The 18,229-nt window shown below is 42.3% G+C and overlaps 1 protein-coding gene across 6 annotated transcripts in view; it reads right to left on the reverse strand.

Annotated features, from left to right (window-relative positions):
- Positions 1-17,991, reverse strand: part of LOC101421435 (zinc finger protein 596-like) — a 50,428-nt gene extending 32,437 nt beyond the window's left edge. For 2 of the 6 annotated variants that reach the window (XM_058296730.2, XM_071215069.1), the window contains exon 1: positions 17,665-17,991. The gene's annotated coding sequence lies outside the window, so the exon portion shown is untranslated. Of the gene's footprint in view, positions 1-17,143; positions 17,269-17,664 lie in introns of those variants that run through there. The other 4 variants (XM_058296731.2, XM_071215070.1, XM_071215068.1 and 1 more) reach the window with 3 other exon arrangements.
- Positions 17,992-18,229: the final 238 nt, after the last annotated feature.

Below are 18,229 nucleotides of genomic sequence, written 5' to 3' on the forward strand. Positions count from 1 at the left end.
AGACAAGAAGGCAGTGGTATGATATAGTCAAGGTACTAAAGGAAAAAAATTTCCAACCAAGAATACTCTATCCAGCTAAACTAGCATTCAAACATGATGGAGAGTTCAAAATATTCGCAGACAAATAGAAACTGAAAGAGTATACCAACAAGAAACCTCCCCTTCAAGAAATTCTAAAGGGAGTTCTGCAGGAAGAAAGGAAAAAAACGGAAAGGCAGAGTTGGAGGAGAGTATAAGACCAACAACAACAACAAAAAAGACAAAAAAAATATACAAACAAAATATGACAAACACAAATCCAATCAAAATATGGCTAACACAAATAATTCCTTGAAAGTAATAACACTGAATGTCAACGGATTAAACTCACCTATCAAAAGATTCAGACTGGGACATTGGATAAGGAAATATGACCCATCCATATGCTGTCTACAAGAGACACATCTTAGACCCAGAGACGCATGGAGATTGAAAGTGAATGGCTAGAAAACAATCATACAAGCTAACAATAACCAAAAAAAGGCAGGAGTAGCTATATTAATATCAGACAAAATAGACTTTAAATGTGAAACAATTGTGAGAGACAAAGAAGGATACTACATTTTAGTGAAAGGGAAAATCTGTCAAGAAGATCGAACAATCATAAATATCTATGCCCCTAACAAGGGTGCCTCTAAATATGTCAGGCAAATGCTGGAAAAACTAAGTGAAAGAATAGATACATCTACAATTATAGTGGGGGATTTTAATACGCCACTATCAACTCTGGACAGAACATCTCAAAAGAGAATCACCAAAGAAACAAAACATCTGAATAGTATATTAGAGGAGCTGGACATATATAGATCGCTACACCCAAACACAGCAGGATATACATTTTTCTCAAGAGCACATGGATCATTCTCCAAGACAGATCATATGCTAGGCCACAAAGAAAGGCTGAACGAATTCAGAAAGATCGAAATCATACAAAACATTATCTCTGACCACAGTGGAGTCAAGCTGGAGATTTGCAAGGGACAGAAGCCCAGATTTCACACCACGATTTGGAAATTAAACAGCACACTCTTAGAAAAACAGTGGGTCAAAGAGGAAATCTCAAAAGAAATCAATGACTACCTTGAAACAAATGATAATGATAACACAACATACCAAAATTTATGGGATGCAGCAAAAGCAGTACTGAGAAGGAAGTTTATAGCCATAAATTCAGATATCAAAAAAGAAGAAAGAGCAAAAATTGAAGAACTAACTGCACATTTGAAGGACTTAGAAAAACAACAATGAAGTAACCCAACAGGAAGAAGAAGGAAGGACATAACAAAGATAAGAGCAGAACTAAATGAAATAGAAAATAAGAAAGCACTTGAACAGATAAACAAGACCAAGAGCTGGTTTTTTGAGAAGATTAACAAAATTGACAAACCTTTAGCAACACTAACAAAGAAAAAAAGAGAGAAGATGCAAATACACAAAATAAGAAATGAGAAAGGCAATATCACCACTGACCCCACAGAAATAAAGACTATCATAAGAGGATATTTTGAAAAACTATATTCCAACAAAAATGACAATCTAGAGGAAATGGACAAATTCCTAGAAACACATAAGCAGCCCATATTGACAAAAGAAGAAATTGATGATCTTAACAAACCAATCACAAGCAGAGAGATAGAATCAGTTATTAAAAATCTCCCAACTAAGAAGAGCCCAGGGCCAGATGGCTTCACAGGTGAATTCTACAAAACATTCCGGAAAGAACTGACACCAATCCTGCTGAAACTATTCCAAAAAATCGAAACAGAAAGAACACTACCCAACTCCTTCTATGATGGTAACATTACCCTAGTACCAAAGCCAAACAAAGACATCACAAGAAAGGAAAATTACAGACCAATTTCTCTAATGAACCTAGACGCAAAAATACTTAACAAAATACTTGCTAATCGTATTCAACAACACATTAAACAAATTATACACCACGACCAAGTGGGATTCATCCCAGATATGCAAGGATGGTTCAACATAAGAAAATCAATCAATGTAATACACCATATAAACAGATTGAAGGAAAAAAATCACATGATTATATCTATTGATGCAGAAAAAGCATTTGACAAAATACAGCACCCTTTCTTGATAAAAACATTCCAAAAGATTGGAATACAAGGAAATTTTTTGAACATGATAAAGAGTATATATGAAAAACCTAAAGCCAATATTGTTTACAATGGAGAAATCCTAAACTCCTTCCCTCTAAACTCAGGAACAAGACAAGGATGCCCACTGTCTCCGCTCCTATTTAACATTGTCTTAGATGTACTTGCTCGGGCACTGAGGCAAGAACCAGAAATAAAAGGCATTCAAATTGGAAAGGAAGAAGTCAAAATTTCATTATTTGCAGATGACATGATCCTATACATAGAAAACCCTGAAAGATCTACAACGAAGATTCTAGAACTCATAAATGAGTTTAGTAAAGTCGCAGGTTATAAGATCAATGCGCAAAAATCAGTAGCATTTCTGTACACCAATAATGAGCAAGATCAGGAGGAAATCAAGAAACAAATCCCATTCACAATAGTAAATAAAAAAATCAAATACTTAGGAATAAATTTAACTAAAGAGGTAAAGAACTTATATACTGAGAACTATACAAGATTGTTCAAGGAAATCAAAGAAGACCTGAATAAATGGAAGACTATTCCTTGTTCATGGATAGGAAGACTGAACATTTTTAAGATGTCTATCCTACCAAAACTGATCTACACATTCAATGCAATCCCAATAAAAATCAACGCAGCCTTCTTTAAGGAACTAGAAAAACTAACTATGAAATTTATTTGGAAAGGAAAGAGACCCCAAATAGCCAAAGACATACTGAAAAAGAAAAACGAAATTGGAGGAATCACACTACCTGACTTCAAAACATACTACAAAGCTACGGTGGTGAAAACAGCATGGTATTGGCATAAGGAGAGACACACAGACCAATGGAATCGAATTGAAAGCTCTGATATAGAACCTCACATATACAGCCACATAATATTCGATAAAGCCACCAAACCCTCTCAACTGGAAGAGAGTGGCCTATTCAACAAATGGTGTCTGGAGAACTGGATAGCCATATGTAGAAGAATGAAAGAGGATTACCATCTCACACCTTATACAAAGATCAACTCAAGATGGATCAAAGACCTAAATATAAGAGCCAAGACCATAAAAACCTTAGAAAGCAGTGTAGGGAAACATCTACAGGACCTTGTAATAGCAAATGGATTTATGAATATCTCACCAAAAGCACGAGCAGCAAAAGAACTAATAGATAAATGGGACTTCCTCAAAATTAAAGCCTTTTGCACCTCAAAGGAGTTTGTCAAGAAAGTAAAAAGGGAGCCCACACAGTGAGAGAAAATATTTGGCAACCATATATCTGATAAGAAACTTATAACTTGCATATATAAAGAACTCCTATATCTTGAAAATAAAAAGATAAACAACCCATTTAAAAAATGGGAAAAAGATTTAAACAGACACTTCTCCAAAGAAGAAATACAAATGGCAAAAAAGCACATGAAAAAATGTTCCAAATCTCTAGCTATCAGGGAAATGCAAATCAAAACTACAATGAGATACCATCTTACACCCATAAGATTGGCAGCTATGAAAAAAACAGAAGAATACAAGTGCTGGAGAGGATGTGAAGGAAGGGGAACACTCATCCATTGCTGGTGGGAATGCAGAAGGATCCAACCATTCTGGAGGACAGTATGGCGGTTTCTCAAAAAACTAGCCATAGATTTGCCATATGACCCAGCAACACCACTGATGGGTATATACCCAGCAGAACTGAAAACAAGGACACAAACCGATATATGTACACCAATGTTCATAGCAGCATTGTTCACTATTGCCAAAAGTTGGAATCAACCCAAATGCCCATCAACAGATGAGTGGATCAATAAAATGTGGTATATACACACAATGGAATACTTCTCGGCTGTAAGAACAAACACACTACAAACACATGTGATAACATGGATGAATCTTGAGAACCTTATGTTGAGTGAAGCAACCCAGACATTGAAGGACAAATACTACATGACCTCAATGATATGAAATAAACAAGCTGCCCTAGATAGCAAGAGACTGAACGATAGGCTTATAGGAAATCGGAGGGTGGAGGAAGGATATGAGCCGATGTCTGCAGGGGTGGAATTTAAGACGAGATGGTGGTAAGTATGAACACAAAGAAGAGATAAAAGGGGGGCAAGGGGTTGCCTTTGGTTGGGGCTTTGCGGGTTTGAGGGTGGCTGGGGAGGGACGGATGGGTAACATTGCCCAAAAGTGGGGGGAGGGAGGGGTAGCATACGAACACAGGAGAGGGTCAGGTGTTGGTGGAGAGTAAAATGCCGAGAAAATCATATCAAAATATAATAAAGAGGGTTACCTGTTTAGAATGCTCGGAGGGGAGGGTCTGATGCAGGACGGGCTCCTGGGGAATGTCTAAATGCTCATTCTGCCAGAGTGGGTGACACCATGGGGTAGAAACCCAAGTAGTGAGAGTGGGGGTGTACCCACATCCTGGGGAGGACTAATGCCATCAAATAGAGGGAACTGTATCCCTCGAGAGAAAGGGTGGCTCCCAGGGCATTGGGGCAGTTGAGCAAGTTAGGCCCTGAACACTAGTCCATCTATCTCTGGAAGTGGCTCCTCAGGAAACAGAGGTTGGCTGTCACTGTGGGCACCAAGGTGGAAGGGAAAATGGACATTAAATGTGTGGAACCAAGGTAAATGGGGGGTAAGAGAGGAGTTTCTTGAGAGTACACAAGGATGGATATAAAACATGTAATATTACACCATAAAATATAGGAGATGACAGACTGATAATGTAAACCATAATGTAAAACATAGGATAACTAAGAATGTAAAAAACTGTGTATCCTAAAGTATGCACCATAATGTAAGCACATATGTCACCTTGTTAGAAAGCTAATGTCTCAGACTCTGTACATCACGTTAAGTAAATATGATGTGAATAGGGTGTAAGAGTATCGCTGTGGAAGGAAAAAAGTTTTGTGGTGGATGTATGGGAGTGCAGTATATTATATATATGCATTGCTGTGGTCTAGGACTCCTGTGAAGAGAAGCTGAATAATTAGGGGGAAAAAAAAAAAAAAAAGAAAAAGATAGGATGTAGAATTTTTTCAAGTCAACATTCTTTAGCTAAGTTCTTTATCTAACTTTATCCAAGTTCTTTATCGAACCTTTAAACCCATCGCTATATGCCATTCCCTAGTAAGGGACCATGACATTATATTGGGCTTCAAATTTCGGGGAGTTCTGGATCACAGAGTGTTTCAACAATGGCAATGGAGGGATACTGGTATGGGATACCAATGACAGGTGATATATGGCTGACAGGGAGCTGTACAGAACATATGTCCAGGGTGCATGGTAATGTTTGGATATACTTATAGTGGCAACAATTAAAAACCACAGCAGGGGGGGTACTGGGTTCCTGGCCAGTGGTGCTCTGTCATGGTCCCTAGGGGAGCAGTGACAGTCTCCCAGGTACAGCGGTGGGGACCGGGAGGGAGTGAGGGTTCAACAGTGAGCCCCTGATGCTAATGACTATGCTTGTGAGCTGATAAGCCTAAAATAAGAACAAGGCCTAGAGCAACATCGTGCCTGGGAATTTCCTCCTGTCAGCCTTCATGTTACTCAAATGTGGCCAGTCTCGAAGCCAAACTCAGCATGTAAATGCAATGCCTTCCCCCCAGCGTGGGACATGACACCCGGGGATGAGCCTCCCTGGCACCGAGGGACCACTATCAACTACCAACTGATGATGCAACTGGAAAATGACCTTATACGGAAGGTTCAATGCGGATCAGCAGAATATCCCTGTCTACATAAAATAACATGACTTTAAAATGCTGTTTGACCTAAAGTAAGGGGGAAATGGAAAGGAGAAATGAGTTTATATGGCTACGAGTTTCTAAAAAAGAGTCTGGAGGCTGGCAGAAGGATTGCCCTCATGCACAACTGAGCAGAGTCAGAGAGACAGATAAAGCAGATACAACCCCCAGATATTGGTTCCTTTGAGGGCTAAAGAGACCCATGGGAGTTATGGTCATGGCCGATGGGGTTAACTACCAGGTCAGATGGCCCCTCTTTGGAAATGGTGTTTATGTGTGATGAGTCTGGACTCAGATGGGATCTTCCTTCATAAGACTTTCATGCTAATGTGCTGGAGGTGCAGTTAATGTTGGGGTTTAAGATATATTTAGGGGATTTGAATCTCTGGACTGACAATGTGATAGCCAGGTCCTGAGCCTCAACAGACTCCAGCACCTACAGTCTGATTTATTGGACTTACCACACTCAGCTAAGATGGAGTTGGAGAAGGACAACCACCACACAATGGAGCCTAGAGTGATTACAACTGAAAGTGGGAGGACTGCATCCAGCATCCATGTGGAATCTGAGCCTCCTCTTGACGTAGAGGTGCAATGGACACAACCAATCCAATGTCCACATAGAAGAGGTGGCATTGGATTGGGAAAAGTGGACATGGAGCTGCCCTGGATGGTGCTTCAGAGGCAATCACCGGACATTGTAAATCCTCACAGGGCCCACTGGATGGAATGGAGGAGTATGGGCCATGATGTGGACCATTGACTATGAGGTGCAGAGGTGCCCAAAGATGTACTTACCAAATCCAATGGATGTGTCATGATGATGGGAATGAGTGTTGCTGGGGGGGGGAGAGGTGGGGTGGGGGGGTGGGGTTGAATGGGACCTCACATATATATTTTTAATGTAATATTATTACAAAGTCAATAAAAAAAATAAATAAATTTTTTAAAAATTTACTTTAAATGTTTGATAAAATTCACTGGTGAAATCATCTGGTTCTAGACCTTTTATTTGTGGGAGGATATTGATAACCGAATCAATCTCTTTTCTTGTTTTAGGTTTGCTTAGACTTTCTATTGCTTTTTGCATCAGATTAGGTAACATATATTTCTAGGAATTTGTCCATTTCATCTAGGTTTTCTAATTTGTGGGCATGTAATTACTCATAGTACCCTCTTATAATATTTTTTATTTCTATAAAGTTGGTAGTAATGTCTCCCATTTCATTCCTGATTTTAGTTATTGGTATCCTCTCTCTTTTTCTTTGTTAGTCTTACTAAAGGATTTTTTATTTCCTTGAATAAAACCAACTTCCAGTTTTCTTGAGTCTCTCTATTGTTTTTCCATTCTCTATTTCATTTATCTCTGCTCCGATCTTTATTATTTCTTTCCTTCTATTAATTTTGAGTTCAGTTTGCCTTTCTCATTTTGAACTTAGGCTATTGATTTGTGGTTTTTTTAAAAAAATGTAGGTATTTAGAGCTATAAATTTCCCTCTAAGCACTGCTTTCACTGCAATAGATGAGTTTTGGTAAGTTGTGTTTATTTTTCACATTTTCTTCTGTTATTTATTTGTATTTATTCCATCATGGTCCAAGAAGATACTTTGTGTGATTTCAATATTTTAATATTTAATAAAAAGTGTTGTAGCCTGATATATGATTTATCTCAGAAAATGATCTGTGTGTACTTAAGAATGTTGAGTGGAGTGCTCTATGTATATCCATTTGGTCTAACTAGGTAATAGTGTTGTTCAGGGCCTCCATTTCTTTATTAATCTCTGGTTTAGATGTTTTATCAATTATCAGGAATAAGTATGCTTTGATGTCTTCAACTATTATTGTAGAACAATCTATTTCTCCTTAATTTCTGTAAATTTTCTTAATTATATTTTGGGGTTCTGTTGTGATGTGCATATGTGTTTATAATCATTTTATCTTCTTGCTAGAATGAACCTTTTATCAATATATCAAAGCCCTCTTTGCATCTTGTCATCTTTTTTGACTTAAAATGTACTTTGTCTGATAATAATAAAGCCACTCTGCTCTCTCTGGGAAAAAAAAAAGAATATTGCTGTGGAAGGGAAAAGGTTTAATGGTAGATGTGGGGGAGTACTGTATATTGTATATATGAATTACTGTGGACTAGGGCCCTTGTGAAGAGAAGTTCAATAATTAGGGGAAAAAAAAAAAAAGAAAAAGATAGGATGTAGAATTTTTCCAAGTCAACACGTATTCTATATCTAACCTTTAAACCCATCACTATATGCCATCTTACTAGTAAGGGAAACTGACATTATATTGGGCTTCAATTTTCAGGAAGTTTTGGATCACAGAGTGGTTCAACAATGGCAGCAGAGGAATACTGGTATAGGATACTATCGACAGGTGATATATGGCTGACAGGGAGCTGTACAGGGCACATGTCCAGGGTGCATGGTAATGTTTGAATATACTCATAGTGGCAACAATTAAAAACTACAGCTGGGGGGGTACTGAGTTCCTGGCTGGAGGTGCTCTGTTGTGGTCCCTAGGGGAACAGCGGCAATCCCCCAGGTACAACGGTAAGGACCAGGAAGGAATGAGGGTCCAACAGGGAGAGCATGATACTAATGACTATGCTTGTGAGCCTATATGCCTGAAATAAGAACAAGGCCTAGAGCAGCACTGTGCCTGGGAATTTCCTCCTGACAGCCTTCATGTTACTCAAATGTGGCCAGTCTCGAAGCCAAACTTAGCATGTAGATGCAGTGCATTCCCCCCAGCGTGGGACACGACACCCGGGGATGAGCCTCCCTGGCACCAAGGGATCGCTACCAAATACCAGCTGAAGATGGAACTAGAAAATGACCTTGAATTAAAGGTTCAATGTGGATCAGCAGAATATCCCTGTCTACATATAATAACATGACTTTAAAATGCTGTTTGACCTAATGTAAGGGGGAAATGGAAAGCAGAAATGAGTTTATATGGCTACGAGTCTCTAAAAAAGAGTCTGGAGGCTGTCAGAAGGATTGCCCCTGTGCACAGCTGAGCAGAATCTGGGAGACAGATGGAGTGGATGCAATCCCCAGGTGTTGGTTCCTTTGAGGGCTAAAAAGACCCACGGGTTCTATGGTCATGGCAGACGGGGTTCACTGCCATGCCAGATGGCCCTTCTTTGGAGCTGGTGTTTCTGAGTGATGGAACTGGACCCAGATGGGATCTCTTTTCATAAGACTTTCATCCTACTTTACTGGAATTGTAGTTGGTGTTGGGGTTTAAGATATATTTAGGGAATTTGAATCTCTGGACTGAAAATAGGATAGCCAGGCCCTGAGCATCAACAGACTCCAGCTCCTACAATCTGATTTATTGGACTCACCTCACTCAGCCAAGATGGAGTTGAAGAAGGACAACCACCACACCATGGAGCCTAGAGGGCCTACAACTGAAAGCAGGAGGATTGCATCCAGTATCCATGTGGAATCTGAGTCTCCTCCTGACATAGAGGTGCAACAGACACAACCAATCCAAGGCCGACAGAGAAAAGGTGGCATTGGAATGGGAAAAGTGGACATGGTGGCTGATGGATATGGGGAATGGCAGGAAGAGATGAGATGTGGAGGTGCCTTTGGGACTTGGAGTTGCCCTGGATGGTGCTTCTGGAGCAATCACCGGACATTGTAAATCCTCACAGGGCCCACTGGATGGAATGTGGGAGAGTATGGGCCATGATGTGGACCATTGACCATGAGGTGCAGAGATGCCCAGAGATGTACTAACCAAATGCAATGGATGTGTCATGATGAAGGGAGTGAGTGTAGCTGGGGGGGGGGGGGGGGGAGTGGTGGGGTGGGGGTGGTGGGGTTGAATGGGACCTCATATAATTTTTTTTAATGTAATATTTTTACAAAATCAATTTAAAAAAAATTCACTGAACAAACAGAAACAACACAATAAGAATTATGAAGACAAGATTGGCATAGAGCCAATCCTCATCTGCCTTGTATTTTGGCCAGAATATATCAGTAGTCATTTCCTTTACAAATAAATAAATAAATAAATAAAAGTGGCTTCTATGTGGCCTTGGGGGGGAAAAAAAGATACTGTAACAAAAAGAAAATTATAGACCAATTTCTATAGTGAATATAGATGTAAAAATCCTCAACAAAATACTTGCATACCAAATCCAAAAACACACTGAAAGAATTATACATCACAATCAAGTGGGTTTTACCCCTGGTTTGCAAGGGTGGTTCAACACAAGAAAATCAATTAGTGTAATACACCACATTGACAAAATGAAGAAGAAAAATCACAGGATCCTCTCGATTGATGCAGAAAATTCACTGGAAAAATACAGAACCCTTTCTTAATAAAAAAACACTCCAAAATATAAAAACAGAAGGAAGCTTTCTCAATATGATAAAGTGCATATATGAAAAATCTACAGCTAATATTGTACTCAATTCACTGAAAGCTTTCCCACTGAGATCAGGAATAAGACAAGGATGACCACTGTCACCATTATTATTCAATATTGTGCCAGAAATTACAGTTAGAGCAATTAAACTAAACAAAGAAATAAAAGGCACTCAGATAGGAAACGAAGAAGTAAAACATAACTATTTGCTGATGACAGGAGCCTATATCTGGAAAATCCTGAAAAATCCACAACAAAGCTACGAGAATTAATAAACGAGTTCAGCAAAGTGGTGGGATACAAGGTTGATATGCAAAAATCAAAAGCATTTCTATATACTACTAATGTGCAATCTGAGGAGGAAATCAGAAAAAAAATTCCATTTAAAATACTAACTAAAACAATCAAATATTTAGGAATAACCTTAACCAAGGACATAAAGAACCTGTATTCAGAAAACTAGAGAACATTGCTAAAAGAAACCAAAGAAGACTTAAATAAATGGACAGAAATTCTGATTCATGAATTGGAAGACTAAATATCATTAAGATGTTAATTCTACTCAAATTGATTAATTCTACTCAATGCAATACCCCAAAATTCCAAAAGCCTTTTTATCATAAATGGGAAGACCAATTATCAAATTTGAAAGGGTAAAGGGCCCCAAATAGCTAAAAATGTCTTAAAGAAAAAAAAAAAAGAATGAAGCTGGAGGACTCTCACTTCCTGACTTTAAAACATATTACTTAGCTACAATGGTAAAAACAGCATGGTACTGGCATAAAAACAGACACATTGGAACTTCCCTAGAAGTTACAGGGAAGAACTTCTTGATTTCTACCTGGTAACACCATAAGCAGAAGACCCAGTTAGGGTCTCCCAGACTTCTTATACACAGAAACTGGTGGATAATAAATGGGTGTTGTTTACATTTGGGATATAAATTGCTTTGTGGCAAAGTAAATAAATAAAATTAATATAAGCTACTTATAATAAAATTAATATAAGCTGAGTGTAACTCATCAAAAATAGGAAGTATCTTCATATGTGTTTATCCTACTTTCTATTCATACTTATATGTCTTATCAGAGAAGTTGTGGGTTTACAGAACATCATGCATAAAATACAGGATTCCCATATACCTTCCTAATAGTAACAGCTTGCATTATGTGGCATATTTGTTACAACTGATGAAAGAACATCTTTATAATTTTACTAGGAAGTATAGTACATGGTTTAACTTAGGATTCACTTTTTATATAATGCAGTTCCATTTTTTTTTAGTTTGTTGTATTACCATATATACAGTCTAAATTTCCACTTTTAACCATATTTGGATATTTTAGTGTCTTTGATGACATTTGCAATGTTGTGCTTCCATCACTTCCATCTATTACCAAAATGTTACAATCAATCCAAATAGAAACTCCGTAATTCAAGAATTAACAACCATTTCCTATACCCAACCTGTCCCCTGGTAATGTATTCTCCAGATACTGACTCTATAAGTTTGCTTTCTAATAATTTCAGCTCAATGAGATTAGAGAATACATGTCCTTTTGTGTCTGGCTTACTTCACTCACTATGATGTCTTCAAGGTTCATCCATATTGCCACATATATCAAATTTGATTGATTTTAATGGCCTTAATCATAATTTTTTTTAGTTTTTTAGAATAGTTGTGAATTTAAAGAACTATCATGGATAACTTATAGAATTTCCATGCACCATCCTAATATTAATATCTTGCATTAGTGCATTTGTTACAATTGATAAAAACACATTTTTATAATTGTACTATTAAATAGAGTGCATGATTTACCTAGCTGGTCAGATTCTATACATCAATTCTAATATTCCATAAGAGATAAACAGTCAAAAGATATAGTCCCAAAAAATCAGTCTGACAAATACTACTAGAAAGAGGTATTTTATAAAATCTGACATAAGGTTTTCTGGTAAGATTTGCCTATGATTAGCATCATCACACCGCAAGGAACTTTCCTGAGTGGACTTTTTTGTACTGGCACTGCATCTTGCCCACTGCCACCATATCATCCCATGCACAGGCAGAATACCGACCACCTATCCACCAGCTTCTCACCACACTCTGAGCTGGCAGCATCACCTTAGAACCTACCTCTCTCCCCCTGTTCCAACCCCTATACACCACACTATCTTCCCCATCTGCACCTATACCACCTTCCCCATCTGCACCTATAACACCACCTTCCCCATCTGCACCTACACCACCTTCCCCATCTGTATCTACAACACCTTCCCCATCTGCACCTACAACACCACCTTCCCCATCTGCACCTACAACACCTTCCCCATCTGCACCTACACCACCACCTTCCCCATCTGTATCTACAACACCTTCCCCATCTGCACCTACCACACTACCTTCCCCATCTGTACCTACACCACCTTCCCCATCTGCACCTACAACACCTTCCCCATCTGCACCTACAACACCACCTTCCCCATCTGCACCTACAACACCTTCCCCATCTGCACCTACAACACCACCTTCCCCATCTGCACCTACACCACCTTCCCCATCTGCACCTACCACACCACCTTCCCCATCTGCACCTACACCACCTTCCCCATCTGCACCTACACTACCTTCCTCATCTGTACCTACACCACCTTCCCCATCTGCACCTACAACACCACCTTCCCCATCTGCACCTACAACACCACCTTCCCCATCTGCACCTACACCACCTTCCCCATCTGCACCTACAACACCTTCCCCATCTGTACCTACACCACCTTCCCCATCTGCACCTACACCACCACCTTCCCCATCTGCACCTACAACACCACCTTCCCCATCTGCACCTACAACACCACCTTCCCCATCTGCACCTACACCACCTTCCCCATCTGCACCTACACCACCTTCCCCATCCGCACCTACAACACCTTCCCCATCTTCACCTACACCACCATCTTCCCCATCTGCACCTACACCACCACCTTCCCCATCTGCACCTACAACACCACCTTCCCCATCTGCACCTACACCACCTTCCCCATCTGCACCTACAACACCTTCCCCATCTGTACCTACACCACCTTCCCCATCTGCACCTACACCACCTTCCCCATCTGCACCTACAACACCACCTTCCCCATCTGCACCTACACCACCTTCCCCATCTGCACCTACAACACCTTCCCCATCTGTACCTACACCACCTTCCCCATCTGCACCTACACCACCACCTTCCCCATCTGCACCTACAACACCTTCCCCATCTGCACCTACAACACCACCTTCCCCATCTGCACCTACACCACCACCTTCCCCATCTGCACCTACAATACCTTCCCCATCTGCACCTACAACACCACCTTCCCCATCTGCACCTACAACACCTTCCCCATCTGCACCTACAACACCTTCCCCATCTGTACCTACTCCAATGCCTCCCAATACTCCTCTTCCCTGCCTTCCCAGGGCCAACTTGATTTTACCTCTTGTAACCACACCTTCTGGGTAGCCCCCCAGCTGGTCAAACACTGAAGCTTGCTGATTGCCTCCCCTCAGGTTTGGGGGCCAGACGTCTACCTGAGCCAGTACCCATCAACGCCACAATGCTCACAAGCACCAAAGACCACCTTAACGATTGGCGGCCTAGGGGAGGAACAGGCAGGACTTGAACCCTGCCCAGTGCCACTGGGGATGCCGTGCTAGCTCTAGAAACTCTATGCTCCTAAAACCAACTTATGCTGACCACTGACACCCCACCAAAGAGGCCGTAGGCCTGTCATAAACTAGACCCCCATGGCCTGGGAGGAGAAACCAACCTTGTCAGGGACACACAGAGCGGCATCCTGTTTTGTAGCCCAGGGCCCTGCAGGTGTTTGTCAGCTGACTGCTAGCAGGTTAACCAGAGAGCTGGTACTGCACGCTCGGAAGAGGGCTCCAGTTCACTGGTTCACCAGTAACCAATCTCACATTTGCTGCTACTTTAAACGATCAAGACAGAATTTTCTTTCTCTGTGGAGACAAGGCCACCTCTCCTCGCCTCCCCTTTGACAGGCTTTTGCTCACGAGCATACATCACCCCTCTATCTACTACGGTTCTGAAAACCTCACCATACAGTAATGAAAGAGCAGTGCCTCTTCCCATCGCCCTCCTGCCTGTCCTAGGCATCACCATTGCCGTGGGAGCTGGAGTTGGCAGTTTAAATCAAACCCAGCAGGTCTACACTGCCGCTCCACGGAGTTACCCAAGAGCCATGCCTTAGAAGCCCTCAGACGGCAAACAGACTCTCTTGCTGCTGTGGAGCTGCAAAGTCGCAGAGCACTAAACAAGCTAACGGCAGCACAGGAAGGACCCTGCCTTTTCTCAAGGAAGATCATTTCTATGTATTATAAATCACTCCGGAATAGTCCTAGACAGCATTCGAAACCTCAAGATGAAGCCCACCAACTTCAGGACACAGCCTCTGGGGGCACCTGCCTTTCTCACTCCTGTGCTCCAGTATGTCACGGCTGGCCCCCTTTTTGGGCCACTTACCATCTTCTTTATCCTTTTAGTGGGGCCATTTATCTTCAAAATTCAAACTAAGTTTATTTCTTCCAGAATCAACATCTTCCAGAACAAGATATTAGTCAAGCTGGGATTTCATCAGTTTCAACCATTTTTCCTCAATCCCAATAATTCCAAACAGGCCTCCCCATTGGTCTCAGATAACCCTTAAGTAAAGGTCTCATCATTAGTCCCATGAGAGCTAACACGTGGGGCAACCAATCAGGACAACAAAAAGCTGGGGTTTTCCCCCCAACATTAGGAAAGGGGAGGGGAGAACGATGGTTTAATAAAAGCAGCCCCTCAAACCAAATTCTTTCTCTTTGCCAGGAGGAGCAGGCATACACATCTTGGGTATGGGTTCCTGTTCTTTTCTCTCATTTCTCAATAAACACTTTTTATTGGCCTAACTAAACAGGGATATTCTTACATTCTTTACAGGACATAGCCAAGAACCTAGTGGAATCCAGCATCTTCTGACTTCAGTATCATGAATGGGAAGAAATAGTTAAGCACTACAAATCAAGAAGATGGATTTTAAAGTAAGACTATTGTCCCCAGAAAAAGTTTAAATTTAGCAAAAGACAGCCTGAATTGAGACACAACCTAATATAATGCAATTTTCAGTTCATATAAAAAGGCCAAGAAATATAATGAAAATTATTAAAGAAGCAAAATGAAAGCAACAATAAGAAATTTTTCATTTTCCACATTTTTTACAGATATATTTTAATTGTCAAACATTTAAATTTGCTTCTCTAAAACAATCACAATCCCATTATCACATGTACAAGATGAAAATAATTTATTATCCTCAATTAGTCATTTGGTCTGCAAATTTCTGATTGTATTTTTATTATTTTTTGTCTTTATTTTTTTAAATATTACATTAAAAAAATATGATGTCCCCATATACCCCCCACCCCCTCACCCCATATTTTAAGATGATAAAATCCCACTTCCCCTTTTCAAGACGTCAATACCATTCCTAATTTTGCTTTTTCAAAGTAAAAACTAGTGATGAATCACACATTTTCAGAGTTAATAGAAGGTGCTTTGCTTAATGTGCTTAATGTCATTCCATAAGGCCTAAATCAGAATTCAATACTTTTTATATTGAGTACTCTAAAACTCCTCTTGTTTATTAAAACTTGCCATTAAAAATATTCTATAATTAGGTTTTCTTTTGGGAGGGAAATGTACTTCAAATTTGTAAAAAAAAAAAATTGATCTGCATTCATATTTAATACTCATTCATTAAACAAGTATTTGCCGCACACCTGCTGGGATGGGGGCTCTTTGGCCTCTTGGAGCGAATATTCCAATGAATCATACCTTCAAAAAACAAAGCCAACTTTCCTTTTTTTTTTTTTTTTTTTGACTGTTCATAGCAGCTTTATTCATAATAGCCAACCATTGGAAACAAATCAAGTATCCATCAACAAAGCCAACTTTCAAACCTGAAATAGCTGGGGTATTATCACAAATTCTGACTATTGTGTTACTTTGAAAATCATCACTAATTAACTTTGCAAGACATTGTTTAATACATGCTACAACTACTGCAGTTACGATAGTTTATGTACCCATTAATGGAAAACAAATAATTTCTAAAATAATTTGTAAGGCAGTAAACAGTCTTCAATGCCCTATAACTGGAGGCTCTCGAATTATGGCACTGAAAAAGGAAAGAAGAGTTACTGATCATAACTCTTATAAACCAAACTACAAAAATCTTGTGCGATGCATGCAGCAAGTTTTTGCAATAACGTTATCAAGACATCTTAAACTATCACATCAGATTTTTTTCAAACTTGATTTATCTTTTGTGGAAGAAAATCCAATTCAACACGTGACAATAGTTTCCACCAGTAACAGTATTTTATTAATAAATCACCAGTGGTCAAGCCACCCCCCACCGTCCCCCAATCCATTCTGGTAACTAGGATGGGGCCCTACACAAGGCCAGCACTTGGAATGATTTGAGAGGCAACTGGAGAGCTTTAAGGCGGCAGATAGCTTCCTTCCGGGTTTGGGGAGCTTTTCACACGTAAACGTATCCTCAGGTGGAAGCCCAGAATGAATGACCTGGAGAGGGGGTGCTAGGGTGGCGGACTGGAGGGCAAAGCTGGATTACTAGTGGACTGAGGAAGTGCAAATATCCTCTCTCCCATCCAACTTTTTCGGGGTTACGTTGGGTCATAGAGCTGTAAGAGGGTTAAGGGCACGACTCTAAAGGAAAAGCCGCCCCTTGTCCACTTACTAACCCCGTTTCCCAGGCGTGCGAATCCCGGCGGAGAGGGTGAACACTCTCCAACTCCCTTCCCGGGGATCAGAGTCCAGACGCCGCCGGCGGCCAGAGCAACCGGAGGCCCGAGGCCCCGCTCCGCCCAGCGCCCGAGACGCTCCCGCTTCCCGCCCCCGCCCCCGCCCCCGCCCCCGCCCCCGCCCCCGCACGCCAGCAGCGCCGCGTCCTAAGCCCAAAGCTGGCTCCGGCGCCGCGGGGCCCAGCGCGGGCCGGGCGCAGCGAGCAGGAGCCTCGGGACCTCCAGGGGTGACGTTAGCGGACCCCGCGCCCAAGGGGCCGGAGCGGACCAGGGCGGGCGCTGGGGAGGCGGGTGGGGTCCGCGCCCGGGGCCACCGCCGCGACCTCGCCCGGGATCCCTGGCTGGTCGGCTCAGACCCCGCCGCCCGGGAGCTCGGGCAGGAAGCACCCCCGCCCGCCCAAAGCCTTCAGTCTCCCGTGGTGGGAGACACAGCCCCGGCCCGCGGCCCGCGCACCCCTCACCTCCCGGGCGAAGGCGCTGGCGGCGTCCTTGTTCGCGCGGCGGCCGCTGCGGGCCCGCGGAGGAGCGGGGCGGGGGGACCCGCGGGGCCTGGGGAACCGGCTGGGCCTGGAGAGCGCGGAGGCGGCGAGCGGCGGGGCTGGGGCTGGGGCAGGGGCTGGGGCAGGGGCTGGGGCGGAAGAGGCTGCGGCCCAGGCGGGGCGGGCGGCGGGCGCAGAGGCGGAGGAGTGGCGGGCCCCTCTCAGTCCCGGTCGGAGGGTGCCGGGAAGGAGGCGGCGGCGCTGGCTCCAACATGTCGGTTTGGTGGTGGCGGCTGCGCCGTGCGTTTCGCTGACTCGAGCCCGCGCGCCCTCACGCATTGGTTCATAGGGCCCGACGGGCAGCAGGTGGGTCTCTCTCTGATAAAGTTTGCAAACCAACCTTCCGCAAACGCCCTGCTTATAAGGCTAGAGTGAGCCCAGGGCCAGGCTGAGAGTCTAGGCTCCACCGGGCAGGTGGCCGCGGGGAGGCCCTTGGACTCAGGGCTTGGTGTGAACAAGGCTCTGCATACCCTGCAGACCCCCAACA

This window comes from Dasypus novemcinctus, chromosome 5 (genome assembly GCF_030445035.2).
Source record: "Dasypus novemcinctus isolate mDasNov1 chromosome 5, mDasNov1.1.hap2, whole genome shotgun sequence".
Lineage (NCBI taxonomy): Eukaryota > Metazoa > Chordata > Mammalia > Cingulata > Dasypodidae > Dasypus > Dasypus novemcinctus.